Source organism: Psammomys obesus, unplaced genomic scaffold (genome assembly GCF_907164565.1).
Source record: "Psammomys obesus unplaced genomic scaffold, mPsaObe1.curated_primary_1811, whole genome shotgun sequence".
Taxonomy (NCBI): Eukaryota; Metazoa; Chordata; class Mammalia; order Rodentia; family Muridae; genus Psammomys; species Psammomys obesus.
The window spans coordinates 50,501,245-50,513,818 of NW_026585504.1; positions in this window are offsets into that span (position 1 = coordinate 50,501,245).

Genomic DNA, 12,574 nt, shown 5'->3' on the forward strand with positions numbered 1-12,574 from the left:
AACTTTCCTCTCCAAGCAGCTATTGTATAACTATATTTCCTCACTTATGGATGAGAATTTGTATCATTGTTTTTCCATACTCCATTTATTTCTGGCTTAAATTTACAAAATGACCAGTGAATGCAGACATAGTCTTATGAATTTATATGTTCATCTTTCCTATTAAGTCTGGAAAACACTGTTTTCTTGAAGTCAGCCTCTTCCTCTGACTTTTATAGGCTTTTTATGAACTCTTTAACAAAGATTTTTGAACCTTAGTGGGAGAAGAGTGATATAGACATTGTATTTGGGTCTAAGCACTTCAAAGCCTCTTTTCTCTGTACATTAATCAGCTGGTCTTTGAATTCATTTTCATCTACTGCAAAAAAGAAGTTTCTCTGATAAAGAATGAATGATATATTAATCTATGGATATTAGAAAAATTTTATTACTATGTTTATTGAACAGAATAATAGTAGTAGGTATTCCTCTAGGGTCCATGAACTGTCTTGGCTCAGGTTCATGGCCACATGGATACTTTCATGTATGGGTTCCAGCTCATGGGGTAGGCCTTAAACCCAATTTTTAGGAAAGTGGTTGGTTATTCTCATAACATTCATGCAATATTGTACCAGTGGACATATACTGACAGGCAGATATTGATGTAGCTTTCAGAGTTCATAGCTAGGTGATGTTGATGATCCATTCTCTCCTCCAGTAGCATACATACCATCTTCCATCATTATTAAGATTAGCCTAGTATGGATAAAGCTTCCTGAAAATACCAGCTATATTTCTCCATGTCTCAAATATATGATTTCTTAAGTAATAAGTTCTGAAACATACCTTCAGAACATCAAGTTCTGCAGGGTAACCAATATTTCTGGCAATGATTTAAAGTAAGTCATCTACAATAATAGTTCTCTATGTGGCTTTTCCAAAAGATTGTTATTGTTACTTATTCCTTCCCATATTTTCTCTCCTTCTCAGTGACCTCATCCCCATGCCATACTAAAATGCTTTTTTATCCTATTATTATTTTAGTTTTTATCTTTTTATAACACTAAATTATATTTCTCCTTTTAAACATTCCTCCTCCATCAGCAACTTACGGTGAGTGTTCCAAATGAACATCCATATCTAAAGCTAAAAAGCTAACATCTAAACATGAAAAATAAATATGCAGCCACTTTTGATGAGAACTGATAGACTAAGATCAGAAAGGAGAGGAGAACCTCCCCTATCAGTGGACTTGGGGAGTGGCATGCATGCAGAAAGGGGAAGGAGGGTCGGATCGGGAGGGGAGGAGGGAGGAGCTTATGGGGGGATACAAAATGAATAAAGTGTAATTAATAAAAAAAAATGTGACGTTTCTCTTTCTAGGAATGGAATACATCACTCAGCGTAATCATGCCCAGTTCCTTACAACTGCTTGCAAATTTAATAATTTCATTTTAAAAAGCTAAATAATATTTCATTGTGTAAATGTACAGTTTCTTAATTCATTCAGTAATTGATGTATATCTGGACTGTTTTATGTTTTAGACATTATGAATAAAGCATCTTTGAACATGGAAGATGAAGCTTCTTTGTAGTACAATATAGAGTCATTTGAATGGCAAAAATATAGTCGATGCTAGTGAAGATGCAAAGAAACGGGAACACTTATTTAATGATGGTGAAAGTGTACACTTATATAGTCATAATGGAAATCATTGTGAACATCCTTCAAAAGACTAGATAATATATTATCCATTTCCTTAGCATTTACCTTATTTTTAACCCTGTATTTAAAAACGTAATATTTCCACATGACCCCTCTCCACCACTTATTCATTATTTGTATAAACAAGAAAATTCACTATCATGCAACACATTTTAGGTTTGTTTTTCCATGATAATAGGTAGACAGGCCTTGGCATTTTGGCAGATATTTTTATAAACATAAAATGCTTTCTTAATTATTTCTCTGCTTAGGCTCCACCCAAGAGATTTTCTTTCATTTGTACTACCAACATGTGAACTCTGGTAGTTTATTAGACATTTCAATAGTTTATATATCAAAAACACTGTATAATGAAGCTACTTTTGTAGTATTTATTATCCTGCAAAATCTACATATCTCTTCTGTTCACAAGCAAGCCCAAACCTAAAACTTTTTTCCATAGTATTTCTCATGTCCTTAAATTGTTTCTTATTACTTACTCATTTCAATTTCTCTTATGCTTTAAAGTCTGTGTCTACATATTTTTAGAAAGACTTCTATGCTCATTCCAACATTGATCTCTCTTCTTCCTACTACACCAATAGCCTTTGTACTTGCTTAACCCACCAATGTGCTGGTTATATAGGTGAGCCTCCTCATACACAACAAGTGTGTGTGTGTGTGTGTGTGTGTGTGTGTGTGTGTTCACATGCATGTGAGTGGTCAAAGAAATTAAACCTGAAAATGTATAAATATTTAGCTATCATAAAACTCACCTAAATCTAAAACGTATTGAGAGGCCATAATGTAAACAAAGTTTTACGTGCCCTGGGAATCATAAAACTGTGTGTGGTTCATTTTATTGCTATATTTTCTTTATTTCAGTGGTCTGAAACTGAGCCTGAAATGTCTCTGAGATGTGTTTATAGGTCACATAGTAAAGGTACAGGATAAAACGAGAAAATTCTTTCAAGAAAAGATACAGCTCAATCTTAAATTGAGGAATAATGGCTGAAGACAGTGGACTTTCCTTCTCTGTAATGAAAATGCACAATCACATTGTTATAAACCCACAGTGCTGTGAGTATGCCAAGAGAAACCGGAGTGTACATCATAAGTTTTTAGTTTTATGATTTGTGAATTATATCTGGATCCAGCTGCAAAAGCACCTGCCTGACCCAGGAAGAACAATTACTGTTTTTCTGTTTGGGAGCTCACGGCTTCTGAGCCACTGCACATTGGGCAGTCCAGGTCAAGATGTGCTCAGGGTGGTAAGTTCATGGGTGTACTATGTGGTGTGATCTCTAGATAGCTTAATCTTGGGCCTGCTTCTACACCACTAAAGACTGGGTTCCTTCATTAAATCCTGTCTCCTGTGTCATTTCATAATGTGTGGGTTTCCATCCCCCCTCTGAAGCGAAAGCTTGTAGGCAGAGAATGCAATGCTGGAATGCTCAGCCCTAAATTAGACATTTATCTCACACCCTCCTACAAGGCTCATGGAAAATCATAGAAGGAAAACAGAAATATTTTAACAGCCAGAGATTGTGACAGACTACTGTAAAGCAGTGTCTTCCAGAGAAGAAAGGATTCTATACTTTAAAAAAACTCACAGTACCTGTGGTTGCCCAAACAAGATCTGCACAGGACCAAGTCAGTCAGTATTCTAGCATTAAGCAGGGGGCATGACCCTTGATGAGCTGTTGGATGAGAGAAGGAGAGAGAATCTGTTTTCTCCAGAGGCTGGAATCTGACAGCTTGTCCATGTTCCAGTAGATGACGCTAAACTCATGTCCAAATGGATAGTAACTAATTGTACTCAGAGAGTTGTGGCCTGGACACATTAGAGGCAGGATGCAGTGAAGGGAAGAATTTGGAGGTTTCAGGGAAGACTATGACTAAAATATATGGGTATGAATTCTCAAAGAATGTGTAGTAACAATTTTAGATATGTATAGAAATTTTTCTGATTGCTGAAGATGGCTAGTAGCATCTTCAGAATAATAATATTTAGCACAAAACATCCAGAATCCTTAAAGAAATGCCAGTTCATAGTATCTATTAAAAAGAAACTCTGGCCAAAGAGATGACTTAGCCAGTAAAGCCACATGCCACTTAAGTCTGTGGTCCTGAGTTTAATCCCTCAAACCTGCATAAAGATAAAGGAGAGAACCTATTGTTTGACTTCCATAAACAAGATGCCACAGCATGTGCACATTCATGCAACTGTATGTGTTATGCATGTGAACATATGAACACATACAGAGAAACAAAATTAAATAAGTTATTCACCAATACCACATAATGCATAATTTTCTCTAATTCAAGGATGTCATTCTGAATTTCACTTAGCTGGAAGATTGGGGGTGGGGGTGGGCACAGGAGGGCCTTAAGTGCATGCCAAATGTGCACACTGCTGGATTGGAGGATCCATTTGCCCTCAGCTTTGGGGCAGGAACAGATAAATCCTGGAACTGAGCTTCCACAGCAGAACATCTTCCATCAAACCAGGGAGTTGGAGAGTGCGGGGCAGGAGAAAAAAAAATCTGTAAATAAATCTTACATTTTTAGGCTAGACTGCCATCATGAGACCAGATGGCATCAAGAAGCTCAAGGATCTAAATCCTAATTAAGACTGAAACAAGGGCCCTGCATGATCCAGACAAGTTGTAGCCATTTGTAGAACAGGTATTAACAGAGGCTTAGAGGTCCAAAACAGAGAGACTGGTAGAATCCCAGTTTGGGTCAGGCAGACAGAATGGCTGCTTCCAAAGCTACATACTGCTAGGCTTTGCAGATGGGCACCGGAGACTTGCAGAGCACCAAGAGAAAGATGGAGGCAGCGATCCATGCTAACATACTAGTGAACAGAAGAAACTCTAGGAAGCCATCATCATATGCCTGACTGACTGGCAGGGCTGGTGGTTGCCTGATTGGTAGCCAAGCTTGGAGCATTCAATGGCGATTCTTCTGAGAGCTCTTCTTTCCCCAGAATAAATGACAAGTTTCAGGTAGTCATATGGAGGAATGGCCTGAGAGAGAGTAATTTCGTGACTCAAAGACTTATACCCCTTGACCTGTGGCAAGACTTTTGAGGGTGAATGTGTTTGTGGGGCTAGAAGTGCCAGGGATACTTGATTTACATGTATCAAAACAGCCTTGTCTTGAGGGGGAAAGCAGTGCATAATTATCCTATGGGGGAGAGAAGAAGTCCGGGAACAGTTAAAGGTCATTGGTTGAGAGCCAAGACACCAAGACATCTCATTAGCATAGGGCGGCTGTTTCCCAGAATCCCCAGATGCTTGCTGAACAGATTTCTTTTCAGGAAAGGGTTGGGCTTGTAAGCACCTTGAATGCTATATGATATTCATTAGGAGATCTGTGGTTCTCCAGATCAGGGGAAGAGGCAACCAAGCAGAGAAAGAAAGTCCATCATCACATATTGACTTCAGAGGATATCCAGAAGGGCCTATTAACTTCAACGTTAATAGCCAGGTCCCACACAAGGAGAAATAACAAACTTGTTTTATGCTTTGCATTATTAAACATGTTTATCCACTGAGATGTACCTGAGCCCAATGACCTCAGGCCCAATGACCTCAAGGTATTTCAGGACATTGTGCACTCTACTGTAATGTTCTCTTCAGCTGTATGCTCTTGTCTCAGCAAAGCAATTACAATTACCTGGTCAAAAAGACTGTACTTCAATTTATGACTGTTACTACAGCAGTAATCATTAACCTTTATTTAAAGAACATAAAATAAGGACTATGAAGATGGCTTAGTTGAGAAATCATGTGCTTGCAATACAGTCATAATGACCTATGTCTGAACCCCTGCATTCATACAGAATCCCTAATGAAAACTTAGGGGCAAGAAAATCTCTGAGGCTCTGCTTACGAGACTAGCCAAATCAGCAAACAGTGAGACACTGTCGCAAAATGTAAGGTGAACAACTTGTAAGGAGCAATACCTAGGGGTGGGTTTCTGGTTCCACAGGGGATTGTACATATTCACACGTACTGACACATGCAAGTATGATATGTTGAACTTACCAAGAACTTGCCAAATATGTCTTGTTGTCTGGCAAACAAACTCCTGGCATCTGCCTGTATCCACTGTCTCAATGTTATTATTAAAATCCTATATCCATCTGCCTCGATACCCTGCAGGGTAAAGCCTTTCAGAGGCCCTCTGTGGTAGGCTCCTGTCCTATTCCCTGTTTTCTCCTTTCTCGGATGTCCACCCTCTTTGCCTTTCTGAATGGTGATTGAGTATCTTGGCCATAGCCCTCCTTCCTGATTAGCTTCCTTAGGTGTACATAGTTTAGTATGTTTATCCTATATTATATGTCTAGGATCCACTTATGAGTAAGTATATATCCTGTGTGTCTTTCTGCTTCTGGGATACCTCACTCAGGATGATTTTTTCCAATTCCCACCATTTGCCTGTAAATTTCATGATTTTCTTGTTTTTTATCCCTGAGTAATATTCCATTGTGTTTATGTACCACAATTTCTGTATCCATTACTCAACTCAACTAGGGGCACCAGGGCTGTTTCCAGCTTCTGGATATTACAAATAAAGCTGCAACAAACATGGAGCAGATGTCCTTGTTTGTATACTTGAGTGTCTTTCGGATATATGCGTAGCAGTGGTATAGCTGGATCTTGAGGAATCACTATTCCTAATTGTCTGAGAAAATGCCAGATTGATTTCCAAAGTGGTTGTATAAGTTTCAGAGAGAAGGGGAGGAGGACCTCCCTTTTCAGTGGACTGGGAGAGGGATATGTGTGGGGAAGAGGGACTGTGAAATTAGGAGGGGAGGAGAGAGGGATGTACAGGAGGGATACAAAGTGAATAAACTGTAATGATTAAAAATAAAAATAATTTTAAAAATATGAATGTATATGAAAAGGTTTTAGCACAGCTGAAGCAAGTTGATATCGAGGAATAAAATGATAGAAAGCAGTCCTATTTGATTTCAAGAACTTTTAGTGAGTTTCCTACTATTTGTGGAAATGTGGTGGTTTGAATAGAAGAGCTCTTATATGCTCAAATAAATGTGGTCTTTTGAAAGAAAAAAAAAACTATATTCAGCATTTTAGGTCAGTGCTGATGATCCAATCCTATTCCCTATGCTTCTTTGGTAAGCAGCGCAGCAGCTGAGTGATCTCTTCTGCCTGAAATTGCTCAGATTCTAATGTCTTGGCATAATTTTAGATCAGGTGTTGAGTAGCATGATCCTTGATCTCAACTATGACAGGTAAAGGAAATGAGTAAAACATCTATTGAAACTTTGCTTTATGTTTACAGTTACTCTGGGTAGGGCAATGGTAAAATCGTGTCCGCTGAACCTTAAAAAAGCATTATGAAGATTTTAGTAGGTTTATCCTATATTTTATGTCTATATGAGTGAGTATATACCGTGTGCGTCTTTCTGCTTCTGGGATAGCTCATGCAGGATGATCTTTTCCAGGTCCCACAATTTACCTGCAAATTTCATGATTCCCTTGTTTTTTTTTATTGCTGAGTAATATTCTATTGTGTAGATGTACCACAATTTCTATACCCATTCCTCCACTGAGGGGCATCAGGGCTGTTTTCAGCTTCTGGCTATTACAAATAAAGCTGCTACAAACATGGTTGTGCAAATGTCCTTATTGTGTACTTGAGCCTCTTTTGGGTATACGTCTAAGCGTGGTATAGCTGGATCTTGAGGAAGTGCTATTTGTAGTTGTCTGAGGAAGCCTCAGATTGCTTTCCAGAGTGGTTGTACAAGTTTACATTCCCACCATCAGTGGAGGAGGGTTCCCCTTTCTCCACAACCTCTCCAGCAGGTGTTGTCAGTTGAGTTTTTGATCTTAGTCATTCTGATGGGTGTAAGGTGAAATCTTAGGGTTGTTTTGATTTACATTTCCTTTATGACTAAGGACATTGAACATTTCTTTAACTGTTTCTCTGCCATTCAATATTCCTCAACTAATCAAGAAGGAGGACTTTTGCTAAAATGCTCAATTCCTATCCAGAAAGGCAAAGAGGATGGACATTAGAAAAAGGAGAAAAGAGGGAATGAGTCAGGAGCCTGACACAGAGGACCTCTGAAAGGCTCTGCCCTGCAAATTATCAATGCAGATGCTGAGACTTATGGCCATCCTTTGGGCAGAGTGCATGGAATCTTAGGTAAGAAGTGGGAAACAGTAAGATCTGGAGAGGACAGGTACTCCACAAGGAGAGCAACAGAACCAAAAATTCTGAGCACAGAGGTCTTTCCTGAGACTGATACTCCAACCAAGGACCATGCATGGAGAGAACCTAAGACCCCTGCACAGATGTAGCCCATGGCAGTTCAGTATCCAAGTGGGTTCCATTGTAATAGGAACAGGGACTATTTCTGACAGGAACTGATTGCCCTGCTTTTTAATTACCTCCCCCTGAGAGGAAAGCAGCATTACCAGGTCACAGAAGAAGACAATGCAGCCACTCCTGATGAGATCTAATTGACTAGTATCAGAAGGAAGGAAAAGAAGACCTCCCCTATCAGTGGACTTGTGAAGGGGCATGCATGCAGAGGGTGTAGGAAGGGAGGGATTGGGATAGGCAGAGGGAGGGAACCACAGGGGGGATACAAAGTGAATAATGTGTAATTAATAAAGAATTACAAAAAATCATTATACATTGCCATTCAGTACATTGAGTCTCATGCTAACATGGAGTCGTTTTCTGTTTTTTTTTTTTTTTTTTTTTTTTTTCTAGCTAACTTGAAGATGAATTACTGTAAGTGGTGTCAGACCCAGAAAGAAATGAGAGACAGTGTATGTTCCTTTGCTCACATCCTATCATTATTTATACTTTTAATACTTCCTTGTCCCTTTAAAATATTGTAGGGGCTGGAAAGTTGGCTCAAGGTTTAAGAAGACTCAGTCCTCTTTCAGAGGATGGAGTTTAGTCACCAGCACCAAATTCAGGTGGTTTACAGCCATTTGTAACTCCAGCTGCTGGACCATCTGATGTCTTTGACCTTCTATAGTACCTGCGCTCAAAAGTGCATATCAAAGTGTGTGCAAAATGTTTGCATGATTTACAAAACATATGTAAACCCATTATATCTTTTCCACCATTAAATCTTATTATGGAAGTGCTTTCTTCTATCTCCCTTGCTGATTTTGCTGTTCAGACTTTGGCAATTAGGCATGAGTACAATAATTGCCTAAGAAAGTACAGAAATTGGTCTGAAAATATAGATCGCTGGGCAGGAGTTCTGCAAGCATGAACACTCACGGTATAAGCCAGTACAGCTTTACATCAGTCTGTAAGCTCAGCACTGTGGCGTTTGGAGCCAGAAGGATTGTTTGGGTTTGCTAGTTGCCAGCCTAGCTCTAGGTTCTGTGTGAGAGATCTTTCCTCCAAGCAATAAATACGTAGTTAGAATGCAGGATGCCCGCTGTTTCTTTTGGCTGCTGTATGAGCTCACATATATACTTCACTACACACACACACACACACACACACACACACACACACACACACACACCAAACTCAGATGTGTGGTAAAAGAAAAGAAAGAAAGAAAAAGGAAGAAAATGTAATGCATAAACTAAGACAGCAAACCTCTCTTCTTGGGGACATTTATTTCTTACAAATCCCATCAATCACACATAGGTATGGGAAATCATGCTTCCATTTGTCATCCTATCTATAAAAATAATGGTAGCTACTGTGTTTGAAAGCATAGTGGATTCTGACCTGATGTACGATGGTTTTATATTTATTGTTTGTCTGTTTTCATCCACACAAAATACTCTCCAAAATGACTGCAAATTGAGCAGCTCTCTGGGTGGAAAAGGTTCATGCAGCTTCACATATTCTACTGTTTATGGTTTAATAGAAAACCCTGATGAATGCTGCATCTTTACAAATATCTGTAAGGGCAGGGGAGCACTAAACCACTTGGGAAGGGAGATGACTTGCCAGTGATGATACAATATTTCTTAAAAGCAAAAACCTAGTTCAATAGCTTCACTTTCAATGCCAGTCAACAATCTTTAGGTTTCTAGCTATATTTTTGCATTGATGGAGGGGAAAAAAAAAAAAAAAACAAAACTGGTGTTTTCTGAGGAAAAAAAAAAAAACAGTTGTCACAAACTGTTGTTACTGAAAATATATTAAAAAAAAAAAGTGTGAGTCCTGGTTCATTAACATCTGAGATTCAACCACCCATTCTCAATAGACCATTTAATAATACAAAGTGATAATGAAAACTAGAAAAAAGGTTAAGTTAAGTTGGCCACACTGAGAGAGGAGCAAAGAACCTCAGTGACCCTTAAGTCCATGTTTTATGTCTTGGCATGAGATTCATGTTTACATAGAGAAAAAGGAGGATGCAAAATTAAATGGTTCCGGTCAAGGTGTGACTCCATTCTTTTCGGCAAGAGTAGGACAACATGCCTGAACAATGAAGTCTATTTTCCCATAACAGGCACCAGAGACTGACAGGCACCAGAGACTCTTTTCTTTCACATAGCAGGCGATTCCTGGGGAAGTTCCAGTTTCTTGAAGTCTGTTGTTCTGATAGCCTGATGGCCAAATGGAGGCACAAGAACCTGTCCTTACAACAACTTTGTTACTGCCAGGACAGTTACACTTGCTATGATAAAGTATGGAGCATACATTTGTTACAGATGCACTATAGCAAATGTAACCTGAGGACATAGGGACATTTTAAATTAACATCTGGAGTCAGCTAAATAGAAAAATGGAATCAACAGGAAACTTTAAAGATACACAACTAAGTAATTTATATAAGCAAAAAAAATATATATGGAGAAATATAAAGAACAGTATTCAGTATTCATATGTGTGTCTGACCAAGCTGAAGTCCAATGTATATGCTTTGAACCAAATAAAAGTATAGTGTTTGGTTTAGCTGGCATGTAAGTAGTGAAATCAGAATGAAACAGCATATATGCAAGTAGAATTCAAGATTCCTCCTCTGACTAGAGAGTGAAGCCTGACATAGACCAAAATAATAGGAAGAATGCATTCTTTTTTTTTACAAATGCAGAAACTTTGGGCAGGTCCAGCTAGTGAAGACACTTATAGACTGTTATACTGAAAGCTGCTATTTCATGAACAACGAGAAAGACTAAAAAATGCTGCAAGCCACAAACCATGGCTTAACCTCACACCTCTTCAGTCTCAACCCTGCCTGGAGTCTTCTCACATTTCTTCTTCTTCTTTTTCTTCTTCTACATCATCATCATCTCTTTTCTTACTTTTAAATTAAAAAAAAATTAATTTGTTTATTTTTTATTTTTCACAATTTTCTTATTCTTAGGGACTCTCTTCAAGATTCAGTATTTAATTATGTTTAGAGCTCTTTTAGAATGTGAGATTTTCTGATGTGAACACCTCCACATGAGGCTTTGTGCTATGCAAACACTGACTGGGGAATTTCTGCTGCTTTCCTCAGATCAGTTAATATAAGAGTCTATAAAAGTCCTAGGTTAAATAATACCAATTTTATCTGTTCCCAGCAATTTTAAGTTTGGGACTAAAGAGATAAGTGAATTGGGAATATGCTTTCTTTTCTGTTCAATCAGGAAAACCTGGATTTGGTTAGTAGAATCATATTTTTTAAAGGAATGTTAAGACAGTGTATACCTGTAATCTCAGTACTGGGTAGGTGGACATCAGGGGTTTCTGGGATATGCTTGACATGTATTATAGCCTAATTTGTTAGCCACAGTTAAACTTAGAAACTTTGACTTAAAAAACAGTAGAGATTCTGCATCAATAACACAACTATCCTTAGACCTCTTACTCTCAATCCATAGTAAGAATGAGGACTTTGTTATTTTGTTGTACATAAGGAAATGTGTACTCTACTTCAAGAAGCTCATGAATATCAAACCCTTAATCGTAGCTATTTGAATGACATAAGTTCATGCTTTACAAACCAACCGTGGCCTTAGTCACATTAAAATCAAAGTTGCCAAAAACAAAACAAAGCAAAAACAAAACAAAACAAACAAACAAACAAAAAAAAACAGTAGAGAGTGACAAAGGACAACATTGGATGTCAGATTTTAGCAGTGAATGGGTATGAGATTATCTCTCACAGGCTTGAGGATAAGCATCTCCTCTTGACTGCAATAACACCCTGATTCTATAATCTTGAAAGTCTTGTTAGTTTCAGCCTTCTGGAACTTGTGAGATAAGACTAACCGTCTTGGTTGTCAACTTGGTTACATCTGAAAAGCACTGAAATCCAGAAATGGAGGACAGGTCAGTGAGAAACGTTTTGACTATTTTGAGGTAGGTGAATCTACTTATAGTCTGGACCTTTGAAGCAGGAAGACACATAACCTTAATCCTGGTCTTGATGTGGGAAAAAACACACCTTTAATCTGGGCCATACTTTTTTGCTGCAAGTCTGTATAAAGACAGAAAAGAAGAAAGCAGAAAGCTTTTGCTTGTTGCCTGCTCGTCCTCACCTTGCTGAAATAACCATTCCTCCACCTGCATTAGAGCCAGTTTCTTCAGGACTCCAGCATATACAGAAGACCAGTGAGACATCTATCCTTTCAGACTGACAAACTTCTGCTTCTTGAACTTTCCATTCACAGCCAGTCGTTATTGGATTAGTTGTACTGTAGACTGTAAGCATTCTAGCAAATCCCAAATATGTACAGATAGATAGATAGATAGATAGATAGATAGATAGATAGATAGATAGATGATAGATAGATTGATAGATAGATTGATAGATAGATAGATAGATAGATAGATAGATAGATGATAGATAGATGATAGATAGATTGATAGATTGATAGATAGATAGATAGATAGATAGATAGATAGATAGATAGATAGATAGATAGATAGATA